Source organism: Vulpes vulpes, unplaced genomic scaffold, assembly GCF_048418805.1.
Source record: "Vulpes vulpes isolate BD-2025 unplaced genomic scaffold, VulVul3 Bu000000656, whole genome shotgun sequence".
Taxonomy (NCBI): Eukaryota; Metazoa; Chordata; class Mammalia; order Carnivora; family Canidae; genus Vulpes; species Vulpes vulpes.
Window position 1 is genome coordinate 608643 of NW_027325677.1, and position 11700 is coordinate 620342.

The window sequence follows — 11700 nt, forward strand, 5'->3', positions numbered from 1 at the left end:
AAGCGTGTAAGGACCCAAGGTACGCTTGTACAGGCTCAGATGTAGAGCAGCTTGTGCCGTCTCCTCCCAAGCGGGGGTGTGGGGAGCTTCTCAAAATACTTGAGTATTAGGTCCATAAGAATACTCTGAAACTCAACTGAGTGCTTTTCCAGATCCTGGAGTACAAAACCAGATCTCCTAAGCACAGGGTTTTGTTGAGGGCCTCTGACATGGGGATCTGCCCTGAACTATGTTCAGTTTCAGAATAGTGGTTGCTTCTAAGATGAATCCATCTGGTCGGGCTCCAGATGAATGAGTCACAGCTAGACTATACTCCTGGCAAAGTTTAGAAGGCCTCCAAACAGGAGCAGAATACTGGACTGAGCAAGTTTGCACTCAAGTTTGCACTCAGGGTACCCCCTTAGATGTTCTCAGATCTCCACGGATTGGGTTTGCCTGAAGTTTCAGGCTCCCTTGTTTCTGCTTTCCTTACCCGTGGTTTGTCTGGTCTTGAGTTTTCTTTAACTGCTGTTTGAAGACCTTCAGGGACTCCCAAGAACTGTTCCTCTGGCTCTACAGTTCTGGGCTTGAGTGTAGCCTAGTATCTAATAAGAATTCGCTTTGTAAAGGGAAAGTCTTTACTGAATTCAAGTGGTAAAAACTAGCAAAGGTTGGCCCAAATACCCAGTGTTGGACCCTGGGCTCGGACTATACTGCAGCAATAAAATGAACAGCTGATTGCAGAAAAGGTTAGCAACTTCTAGTCTACTTTCAGCGAGACAGAGGGCTCCGTTAGGGGGTGACTGGGTGGCTCAGTAGTTGGGCATCTGCCTTCAGCTCTGGGTGTGATCCTGTGTCCCAGATCCAGGGATTGAGCCCTGCATCAGGCTCCTTGCAAGGAGCCTGCTTCTCCCTCTGCTTGTCTCTGCCTCCTTCTCATGAATAAGCCTATTTAAGCCTTCCTAAGAAGGCAAGGGCCTATTGAAAAGCCTCCAGATAAGAGCATCCATGTTCTTCCTGACAGGTGTGGTTGGAGATTGGCAATGAAGTTTAAAGCCAAGTAAGGACCACTGAACTTCCAGGTCTTACGGGGTTCATCCTAGCCAATCCTAAAGTCCCCTGGTGAGCTGTGGAAGTTGGGGTGGCTATCAGCTGTACACTACCAAATCCTGCGGTCGGTCTTGGTCCATGCCTAATGAACTTGACCAGACTTAAAGACCCGAGCTAAGGAAACAGGTTCTGTCATCTATATCAAGACACTACACTTGCCCCCTACCTCTGCTACTTGTGAAGAGGAGCGGTGGGGAGCTCTCCCAGATTCCTGACCTGAAAAATGTAGTATTCCCATAACATGCACAACAGGACAGGACACTGGTATGAAGCTCTAGGTGTTGACTAAATTGAACATGGAGTTAAATGTGACCAGCGTGTGTGCCCAGTAGGCAACTGCCTGCTTAAAAATAACAGCTCTGAATCCTGGGTGCTTTCACGGAGTAACCACATTCAGAGCATTTTCCCTAATATCAGGGTCCAGAGTGCTGACGTCTAGCTGGCCTTTCTACTATAGCCCTAAGGCCTAATGTCAATTAGGGGACAGTCTGACAAATACTGCATGTGGCCATATTTGTACCAGCTGTGCTTTGGAGGATACTTTTGAATTAAGATCTACTTAAATGGATAGAAGATCCCTACAGGCATTTAGCTTGGGTCCCAGATGACCTGGCATCCATCAAAGCCTAGCCCTGTGACTGGATTTTGGAGGTGACTATGCCTTCCCTTGAAGCTTCCTTTCAAGGCAGCAAGTTCCTTTCAAGAACTTGAGCCCAAGAGATCTCCAGTGCCATCCCAGGACAGCTCTGAAAATGAGGCTCTTTGTGAGCATAGTATCCTCCTGTATAGTACTAGGAGCGTACCTTTTGTGATGGAGGGTTATCAGGACCAGGCTTTAAAATGAAAGGATCTTGTTCAACCCTCTATCCTGATAGCTAACTTCCGGAGCCCAGCTGTGGCTCTTCCTCAAATGAGGGCTTTAGTTGAGAGTGACTCACCCAGCTTCTGGTGGGTTTTTGTTTTTGTTTGTCTTCTATTGGAGTTCAACTTGCCAACATCTAGCATAACACCCAGTGCTCGTCCCATCAAGTTGCCCCCTCAGTGCCCGTCATCCAGTCACCCCACTCCCTGCCCACCTCCCTTTCTACAACCCCTAGTTTGTTTCCCAGAGTTAGGAGTCTCATGTTGTCTCCCTTTCTGATATTTCCTTTTTTTTTCCCCCTCCTTTCCCCTTTATTCCCTTTCACTATTCCCCCAAATGAATGATACCATGTAATGTCTGTCCTTCTCCAATTGACTTATTTCACTCGGCATAATACCCTCCAGTTCCAACCACATCGAAGCAAATGGTATTTGTCGTCTCTAGTGACTGAGAAATATTCTGCGGTATACACAGACCACACTTTTTGTTTGCTCTAACTGGCTTTACTAACCCATTCATGAATAGGCAGCTATTCCACACAAGTAGAGAGCTGCTCCGAGGATCTGTACAAAATTGGGATGGTCTTCTAGGCAGGAAGGTGGGGTGAGGAAATCAGAATAAAAGATTTTAGGCCAGGAGCTCTTCTAGGGGGTGAGGGAGTGAGCAGCAAGGTTTTCATCAACCAGGTTACCTCACAAGTGCTGATCAGGAACGTACAGATGGACTGCTGTTCCATTCTTGGGATGAGTTTTAAGTACCTGCTTCTTGAAACTACAAAACCCAAACTGCCTATGGCCAAGCAGTCAGGGGGAAAAAATAGCTTCACAAGATCTGCTTGTACTGAGAATGGAGTCCAAGAGTAGACCCCAACACTAGGGACCTCCGAGGGGAGGTGGTCCCACTAACATGGGCTGGAAGTACTGCCGCTGAAGTTGTGCAGCATGGACTGTATTAAAGCTACAAATGGGGGGGGGGGGACAGGAAAAACCTACAAAGCCGACTCCCTATTCTAACGGATTCCTCCATTCTTAGCACAGCTGGTGAAGTAGCCTTCTTGGCTTTTACGAGCCACAGGTGGCTTTAAGGTCTTAAGGAATGAAGGGATGAAAAGTATTAGGGGAATTGCTCAACCTGAATGAGTCAAAAGCAGTATCTCCATCAGTCACTTGAGCTCAAAGAAAAAAAAAAAAATCCTGGTGGTGAGAAGCAAAAAGTCTAAACTTATTGCCCTAACCTTGTAGATCAGTCTGCAAAGGTCAAGCCCTCGTCTTCCTAATACATTCCATTTGTAACTTTCCCTCTTCCAGGATCGAGAAGCAGATCCTATCTGCAATCCCTTTCAGGGGATCAAAAGCATGGAGGGATTATCCTCCTAGGCAACATGCCTGAAGTAAGGGTTTGGAGCACAACTGCCGAAGAACAGGGCTGGCTGCCTCCTACCCTAAATTCTGTGCCGTTTCCTGTGAATGGAGGACCGGACACCACTCTATGCCGGGGCCTCCCTGTTCTCCAGAGGTGAAATCCAGGTGAATCTGTGCTATAGTCTCTATCAAGGCTGGGGTCTTCAGGGCTCTGGGGGAGCCGTAGTTTCTACCTTAGGGACCCAGACAAATCTTGGATCTTCTTTCCTTATTAGTATCTTCTTGGGTTCTCTCTTCTCTGCCTCCAGAGAACTAGGTCAGGAAACCAGCGGCTCGCTGGGGACTTCACATACTAGTGTGCCTAGAGAAACGTGTCCAATGTTGCTGACAGGGCTTCTGATTGTACAGGTCATGGTGAACCTGGAAACCATCTTGTGCCTGGTGCTCCAAACGGTAGTTTTCTGGGTTGGATGAATAACTATCCCTTGGTTGCCTACCTGGGAGTTCAGGGAGTCCTGCCAGGACGCCATATCTGTTCTGCCAATACCTTGGTGGTCCTCCTGGTCCCTCAAGGGGGGGCTTCTCGGTTGTAGAAAGCCTGTAAGGGATCTGTCACTCCCTGGGGGTTATCTGCCCTGGAAAAATGTATCTATTTTCTAGGATTCTCTCTAACCCCTCACCCCCACCATCTTCTGGAGGGATTTCAACTCCTTCTAGACCTTGAGCTTATCACAAAACCAGGATCTCTATCCTGAAAACCATTTCCCCACTAACACTAGTGCCTTACCACGTTTGCAAGACCTTCCTAAATGTCTGGGGTCTGAATGTTCCCAAACAGACTTCAACCTCTTCAAATCTCCCTGACAGATCTAGGTCTAAAGCGCTTCTGGCCCAGCTGACACCTGGCCCAGGGACTGACAAGTCTCCAGCTATTTTGTTCAGGTCTCCTTTGCAAGCTGTTCTTTAGCTGGTCCCTATCCTGCTCTAGGTTTGGTCTCAGGACGTCATAGCTTCAACTAGCAGCTAGGTGCTTGCTCTCCCTGCCCTCCGCCCCCCGCTCTCCTCCAGTAGCACTCTTCTGAGCTGCCATTCAGTGTGTTGTAATGCCTACTACTGGTCCCTACTAGAATTTCCTAGGTGCTCCAAACATGGAGGATTCTGTGATTCACCATCTTCCTTAAACCAGCTAGATCTCCACAATTCCCCATCCCACACTTATTTTTAGAAAGCCTAAAACTGATGCTGCTTCAGGTTCCTGCTGTCCTTGCACTGATGGTTTTCTTGGTATCTTGGTGTTTAGGAGCTATTCGGAAGTTTAGAAGGGGCTGAGGGAGAGCTGGTGTCCCCTTCCTGTTGGGTTATAAATTGGGCAATGGTGCTGCCGCCATGGTTTCTAAATACAGTGGCATCTCCTAGCAGGCCCCCCACCCCTTCCACAAATCCTCCAAAATCCATGTCTGATGGGGAATCCTGGGAAGGAGCTTAGGGGGTTGAAAGCTAGGCCCATGTGTGAAATTAAGCCCATGGTGACTTGTATCAGATGAACAAGCCTGGCAAATGGTACTCCTGATACTGACCTGTAAGGAGGACCATCTTTGAGATATGCTAGCTTCTTGGCTATTACATTTTACTTAAAATCTGGATGCCCCAAAGCACTTAAAATGTGAAACCCAAGATTGGAGTAGAAACCAGGGTTTTTTGGTGCTAGGAAAGAATTACCTTGGCATCCTGACTGAAGCTCCACATGTCAAAGGGCACTGCCAGCAGCCATTCAGTGGTACCTAGATGTTCCCCAGGGGGCTTTCCTGAGTACCAACTTTGCTACTGAAACTTAACATTTCCAGTCATCCTCCCTACAAAACGTTCTCCATGTTTCTAACTTTAGCAAGGGACTATCAGATAACCAAACTTAATGCTGTCTTGGTAAAAGTCTCTGTAGAACTACTGCCACGTGGCTTTAGAAAGAGCCAACTCTTGTCAGCAAAAGGGCTCCCACCTTAGATATCTGGATGCCTTAGAGTCTCATACTCATGTACCCAGTACATAGGAGAGACTAGGGGATGGCTTGGTGGCTACCTGCCACAGGACTGGGGTCTAATCGAGGAGGAAGTTGTCCCAGCACATAGGGCAGGAGCCTTCAGTTCTGGACTTCACCTGGTTGAATGACTGGATAGTGGAGAGGATAGGCACTACCCTTGATCAAAACTGGAGATGTTGACGATCTTTATTACTAGACTTCAAGGCAATCCTGGCTCAAGACACTTCTCCAACATGGTCTCCGGAGAACCCTCTACTGAAATGACCAATGATGGTTGAATGTGACTAACCTAGAAAATGCTGTGAGGCCTGTCAAAGTTTGATCAGTCTTCTAGACACCTGATTCTGTGAATGTAGTTTAGGCATTGCTTTTTTTTTCTTTTTTTTTTTTTTAAACCTTAAGCAGTTTTAGTTCACAGGACTTGAGCAGAACTATAGACTTCCATACATGCCCTCTGCCTCCCTCACATGCAGTGTCCCTCCCTTGCTGTGAATATATACCACCAGATGGTACATCTGTCCACCAATGGACCTACATGGACCAAACCTCTCCCACAAAGCCCATAGCTAATATTGGGGTTAATTCTTCGTGTACATGGCTAATGAGCTTAGACAAATGACCTAACCACTATTATGGTATCTCCCTGAATATTCTGCCCTAAGAATATGGAGTAGTTTTTTCAAATTCAAACCTAATATGTTGAGGGGGCCTTGGTTGGAGAACCTCTTGAGCTCCTTTGTATGTGACCAGGCTTTGGTCCACACAGACCTGCCTTCACACTGTTACCGTGATCCATGCAAGGAGCAGAAGCTCAAAGACCCAAAAGCACACAAAACAAGGGGCTGAGGAGGTAAGGAAGGGTGTTCCAGACATAAAACTGATCTTTGAATCTGCGCTAGAGGATGGAGGTGTGAAGGTAGCAGAATTGAAGAGCATGGTGGATAGGAGCTAGTGTTGCACAGACTAGGAGCAGAGGGGAGTGCAACTTGCTGGCTATACCGGGATGGGGGCCATGGAGGTAGCATTCTCTATACTCCAAGCTCCAATAGACCTTGGAGTTCCAACAACTTGGAGTCCCCTCCTGCAGGGCCTTCTGGACCATAGAAAGCAGGCTCACAAGGCCTGAGGAGGTGGGTATAACACAAGTCCTCACTGTTGCTCCTTGGTGCATCACCAGTGTCCAAAGCAGACAAGAGTCCAGGAAAGTCCCACCACGTCAATGACTGGCTGTGTGGTCACACAGGATGTCTGTCCTTTCAACTAGTAGCAATTTTTCAAGCTCCTAATACTGCTGAAAAATACTAGATTTCAGCAAACTAGTAGACAAGACCTCTCTTCCCGGAAGACAGGCCAAGTCTTCCTTAGCACTACAGGTTTCAACAACTTGAAGAAGTCAACTGCAAAATGGTTCTGGCAGCCTTAGGAATTCCACCCCACTTCCCTGAGGTCAGCCCAGCCAAGGGTGTTTTCCGTTGTAACCAGCAGGTTCCTGGGGGAAGTCCGGATCTCCAGGGCCCCATTGCAAAGACCCAATTACCGGGAACTGGCCAAAAACCTTGAGAGGCAAATTTGCAAAGCTTGGACTGAGCCTGAACTTCTATGTACTTTCCAGTGGTGTTCCTCTAACCTTACTCTACTGCATTGGTGAAGTGTTAAAGTGAATCCCCTGCATATAACTGATCCAGGAAGATGAAGTCATTACTGACAAGCCCAGACACATTCCTTGCGCTGCCCCTGATCCTTATCAAAGGCAAGATTTATCAAGTGATAGAAGTGAAAACACAGGGAGGGGAGCGGCGCGGGCGATGCGGGCCTGGCCTTGGCGCCCCTGCGAGCCCCAGGCCGGCGACCCCGCCCGGTGAGTGGGCCCCTGGGCCCGAGCCCATGTCGGACGCCGCCGGCCGCGCGTGCACGCGGTGCCTGAGGATGATGCCCACGTCGCGCTGCTGAGCTGCTGAGCCTCGCGCTCTGCATCTCCCTGGCCTTCTGGGTGGTGTCTCTGACCGCCAGCACCTACTACGGCAACTTACACCCTATTTCTCCTTGGCGTTGGCTGTTCTCTGTCGTCGTTCCTGATTTGATCGTCTCCAATGGCTTTAAAAAGAAAAGTCTAGACCACAGTGGGGCCTTGGGAGGGCTTGTGGTTGGATTTATCCTAAGCATTGCAAATTTCAGCTCTTTTACCTCTTTGCTGATGTTTTTCCTTTCTTCTTCAAAACTCACTAAATGGAAGGGAGAAATAAAGAAGCGTCTAGATTCAGAATACAAAGAAGGTGGGCAGAGGAATTGGGTTCAGGTGTTCTGCAATGGGGCTGTGCCCACAGAGCTGGCCCTGCTGTACATGATAGAAAATGGCCCCGGGGAGATCCCAATAGATTTTTCCAAGCAGTACACCGCTTCCTGGATGTGTCTGTCTCTCTTGGCTGCACTGGCCTGCTCTGCTGGAGACACCTGGGCTTCAGAAGTGGGCCCGGTTCTGAGTAAAAGCCCGCCGAGGCTAATAACAACCTGGGAAAAAGTTCCAGTTGGGACCAATGGAGGGGTCACAGTGGTGGGCCTTGTCTCCAGTCTACTTGGCGGTACCTTTGTGGGCATCACCTACTTCCTCACACAGTTGGTCTTCATTAATGATTTAGGCATTTCTGCTCCCCAGTGGCCAATTATTGCATTTGGGGGTCTGGCTGGATTACTAGGATCAGTTGTGGACTCATATTTAGGAGCTACAATGCAATTTACTGGTTTAGACGAAAGCACAGGCAGGGTGGTCAACAGCCCAGCGAATGAGGTGAAGTACATAGCGGGGAAACCCATTCTTGATAACAACTGAAGAAAACAGGTTCACTGCATTGTTATTGCCCTCTTACTCCCAACTGCTGCTTGGGGTTTCTGGCCCATGGAGTGAACTTTTTTTTTCCTTTACAAAGGTTGAAAACTGTGGCAAAGTCAGCTAAATTTGCAATTCCAAGTTTCATCCTAAGAAGAATAATTGTAATGGCAAAGAGGAAATACCAGCTCTTCCCATATTCCATTGTGATGAAATTCCACATTTTTCCTCTCATTAACTCCCCTGTAACAGCTGACCTCTTTGTAGTGAAAGAGATGTGTGCATAGACCTTATTCATATTTTTCTTCTGAATAGAGCTTCTTAAGCAATGAAACTATAATGTCCCTATATATTGCTGAGCTGAAAGTTCCTACGTGGTAAATACAAATTTTGTTTTGTTTAAACCAGTGTAGGGACTAAAAATATAATGCCACTAGTACCAGTTGCCCAAATTTTAGTTTTGGGGAATTTAAACTGATGTGTGTGGAAGCCTGAATAAATGTAGTCCTGGACTTCTTCCATTACTTGCTATTTCCAGTTGTGAAAAGTGTGGAGTTTAAGTTCTTAGTATGCTACTCCACATTTGTTTTTCCTTCCTCAGGGTTAGAATGAAAATAAAGTATATGTCTTTTTCATATGACCATTGGAATGCACGAAAAAATTATTTTTAAGTGAAAGAGATTTATCTTCTATCTAAAAAAGTGCACCTTACATTTTAGTTGATTTCTGAGCAGAAATTATTCTGAATTCAATATTTGTTAATGTATTTTCTAGCTTTCTTTGAAATTTGTATAGGAATCTGTTTTACTTTGGCATCTGAATAGTTAGTCACTGGAAAACTATTGTAATTAGTTTTTTCGTTTGCTACCTAGAATTCATTGGAAGATGCTATGACTTCTATTCTGAGCTTAAGTTATGCTCTCCTGTACAATACAGACTCAACTAAAATGAAAAAAAAAGTGAAAACACAAACGGTTTTGAACTTCATATACCACAGGACTCCATTTCTATATAGTTCTTCACCCTTGTCTGAAACTTCTGCATATTATTTGTAGCAGTTCTCCACCGCTGTATGGTATTTCATTATAAACCTACTATGGCTTATCCATTCTAGTGTCATACACTCAGTGGGCTGCACTAACTGTAACCGTCCCCAAGCTGTCATGTCGAATATGGCAACTGGTGTACAGAAATGCGCTCTATGCACTCTGCAGTAAAACCCGTGTTCTAGGCTTCATGCCTGGCTTCAGAGTGTGAAGTGGTGAGGGGAACACATCGGAATGGCCTTCCAAAAAGTAATTCACTTTGACAGAGCAACTGGAACACTCCTATGTATTTGCCGAGGCTTAGTAAAATCTATAACCCTGCCTTGCTGTTGACTTGGTACAATCTTTCAAGATGGAAACGCATTGGAGGTGTTTCGTGCTAAGAAATAGGTGTGGGAGTGGGGGATTCCTGGGATACTCCAAGGGAAACGAGGTCACCTTTCCTTCCACCTCAACATGTCCCCACCTCTGAAGATGGAGGTGAAGATCAAAGAGCCTAAGGCAACTATCCTAACCACCTCACTCCTTAATGATTATCCCTGCTGCCTCTAGAACAAGATAATGGCAAGTGTTCTCTCATCTTGTCTGCAGCCTGGTAAGACCCGGGTGTTGAGAGGCTGAAAGAAAAGGCTTCACTGGTGATGTCCTAAAGTAGGCCGTGTGACCTTCTGTTACAGCTGCAGAAACAGCAAATGGAATCCTGCTTTCTCCTGTCTTCTGAGCAGGACTCTTGTCCGTGTGGCACATCGTGGGTAGTAAAAACACAAGTGGCTCTCTGGATCCTCGGAACTATGTGTAGTTTAAGACAACCATGGTAGAGACTATAGAAGTCTCTAGACTTCTGTAGAAGTCTATACAAGTATAGAGCTGAAGGGGACTTGGGCCTCCAAGGACACTAGGAAATAGGCTGAAAATGTTCAGAGAAAGCCACAGCCAGTACAACTCACTCAGCTTGTTTTCCTCTAGACCTCATTCCCCAGACTCTGGCTCCTAGGCCTACACTGGTTCAAAGAATCCCTTGGAGGCTGGTACCTACTCAAGAATTGCCCAATAAGCAATTCCTAGGTCTCCATTCAAGTCCTTGCCTATTTGGTTGATGTTGGAGCTCTAGGAAGCCTGGCCAGGTGGGGCTTCCAACCAGTTCAACTAGTAATATGGCTGTTCCTACCTATACAAGTGGGTTTCTGTATGTGGTTCTTAAGTCTAAACCCAGCTTGGTGCCCTAACCATGTTTGGGCAGGTAACTTAAGACTTATTTACCAGTGTAAAACCACTAAACCAGCAAAGCTAAAGCCACCAGGGTTTCCCACTGACCTACTTTTCTGCTTGTATTTTCAGTAGAAGGGAAAAACCCATTCGTATCCTATAGAACATTAGTGGGGGGGGGGGAAACAATGTGGCCTATAACTAATGGATGCTAGTCCATTCAAATATGGAGTACCTAGAGTGGTCAAGGCAAGATGGGGGAAGTGTAGGGGTCCTCAACTCCTGCTCCCACAAACTTCCCTAAATAACTTTCAAAACATCCTGAACACCTATGAATACAACCTGAGATGTAAAGAGAACAGCTGGAATGCTACAGTTTTTGCTCCTGACAAGGAGTGGAAGGGGGGGAACCATGACAAGCCTAGGTGAAAGTGAAGCCCCCACAAGCTTCCAGGCATGAAAACCCAGCCATGGGCAAATGGGAACTTAAAAAAAAAAAATCCATGCCTGAGCTTTCCCTGACTGAAAAGTGCTTAGCAGGGAAGTAGTGCAGACTCGGGGAGGGGGCAGTGAAGCTTCAAGATTCCTGAAGACCCTAGTAGAGGAGCACCCGGAGGAAAAGCTCATAGCAAATCGTGGCCTGATCTCGGTAAAGCTCATAGCAAATCGTGGCCTGATCTCTAATACTGCCAGAGCACCACAACCCTCCTGGACATTTGGGAGAAGCCTGCCAGTTACATGGGCCTGCTCCAGAGCTCTTTGCCCTAGAGCCCAGCAATGGAGGTGGCTGTCCTCTATTCCCTTCAGGAGAAGGGGGTCCCTGGGAGCGTAGGTCCAGGAGCACAGGCCCTGGATCCGAGGACACCTAAGCGGACAAAGCTGGCTATCCTGTTCCCCCAGGGAGACTGGTGGAAATGCGGAGGGCACAGGAAAACAAGAGCTTTCCTGCCACTGGGCACCCTGCGAGTTGTACAGATTGGTGCATCCTCACCTGTCCCCGGGAGCATCTGGACCAGTGTGGACGAGGAGGCCCCGGTTCAGTACTCACACGGAGCTCTTGGCTCTGGAGATCTGGCTGCCTCCATTTTTTTTTTTTTCTCCTCGACTTTCATAAGGAAGGGGCAAGACCTAGGGAACAAAGGCCTCACAGGACAAACAGCTCATACTGAGTCCTGCACCTGGCAAGAGGCAGGGCATCTCCTCTCAGGCACAGACACCTGAGAATCCGTGCAACAGGCCCCTCCCCAGAACTACCAGTAGAATAAAGGAAAAGC

The 11700-nt window shown here is 47.2% G+C and overlaps 1 pseudogene; it reads left to right on the forward strand.

Moving 5' to 3' along the window:
- The window catches only part of LOC140596560 (transmembrane protein 19 pseudogene), a 32108-nt pseudogene extending 23294 nt beyond the window's left edge, over window positions 1-8814 (forward strand).
- The last annotated feature ends 2886 nt before the right edge of the window (window positions 8815-11700 follow it).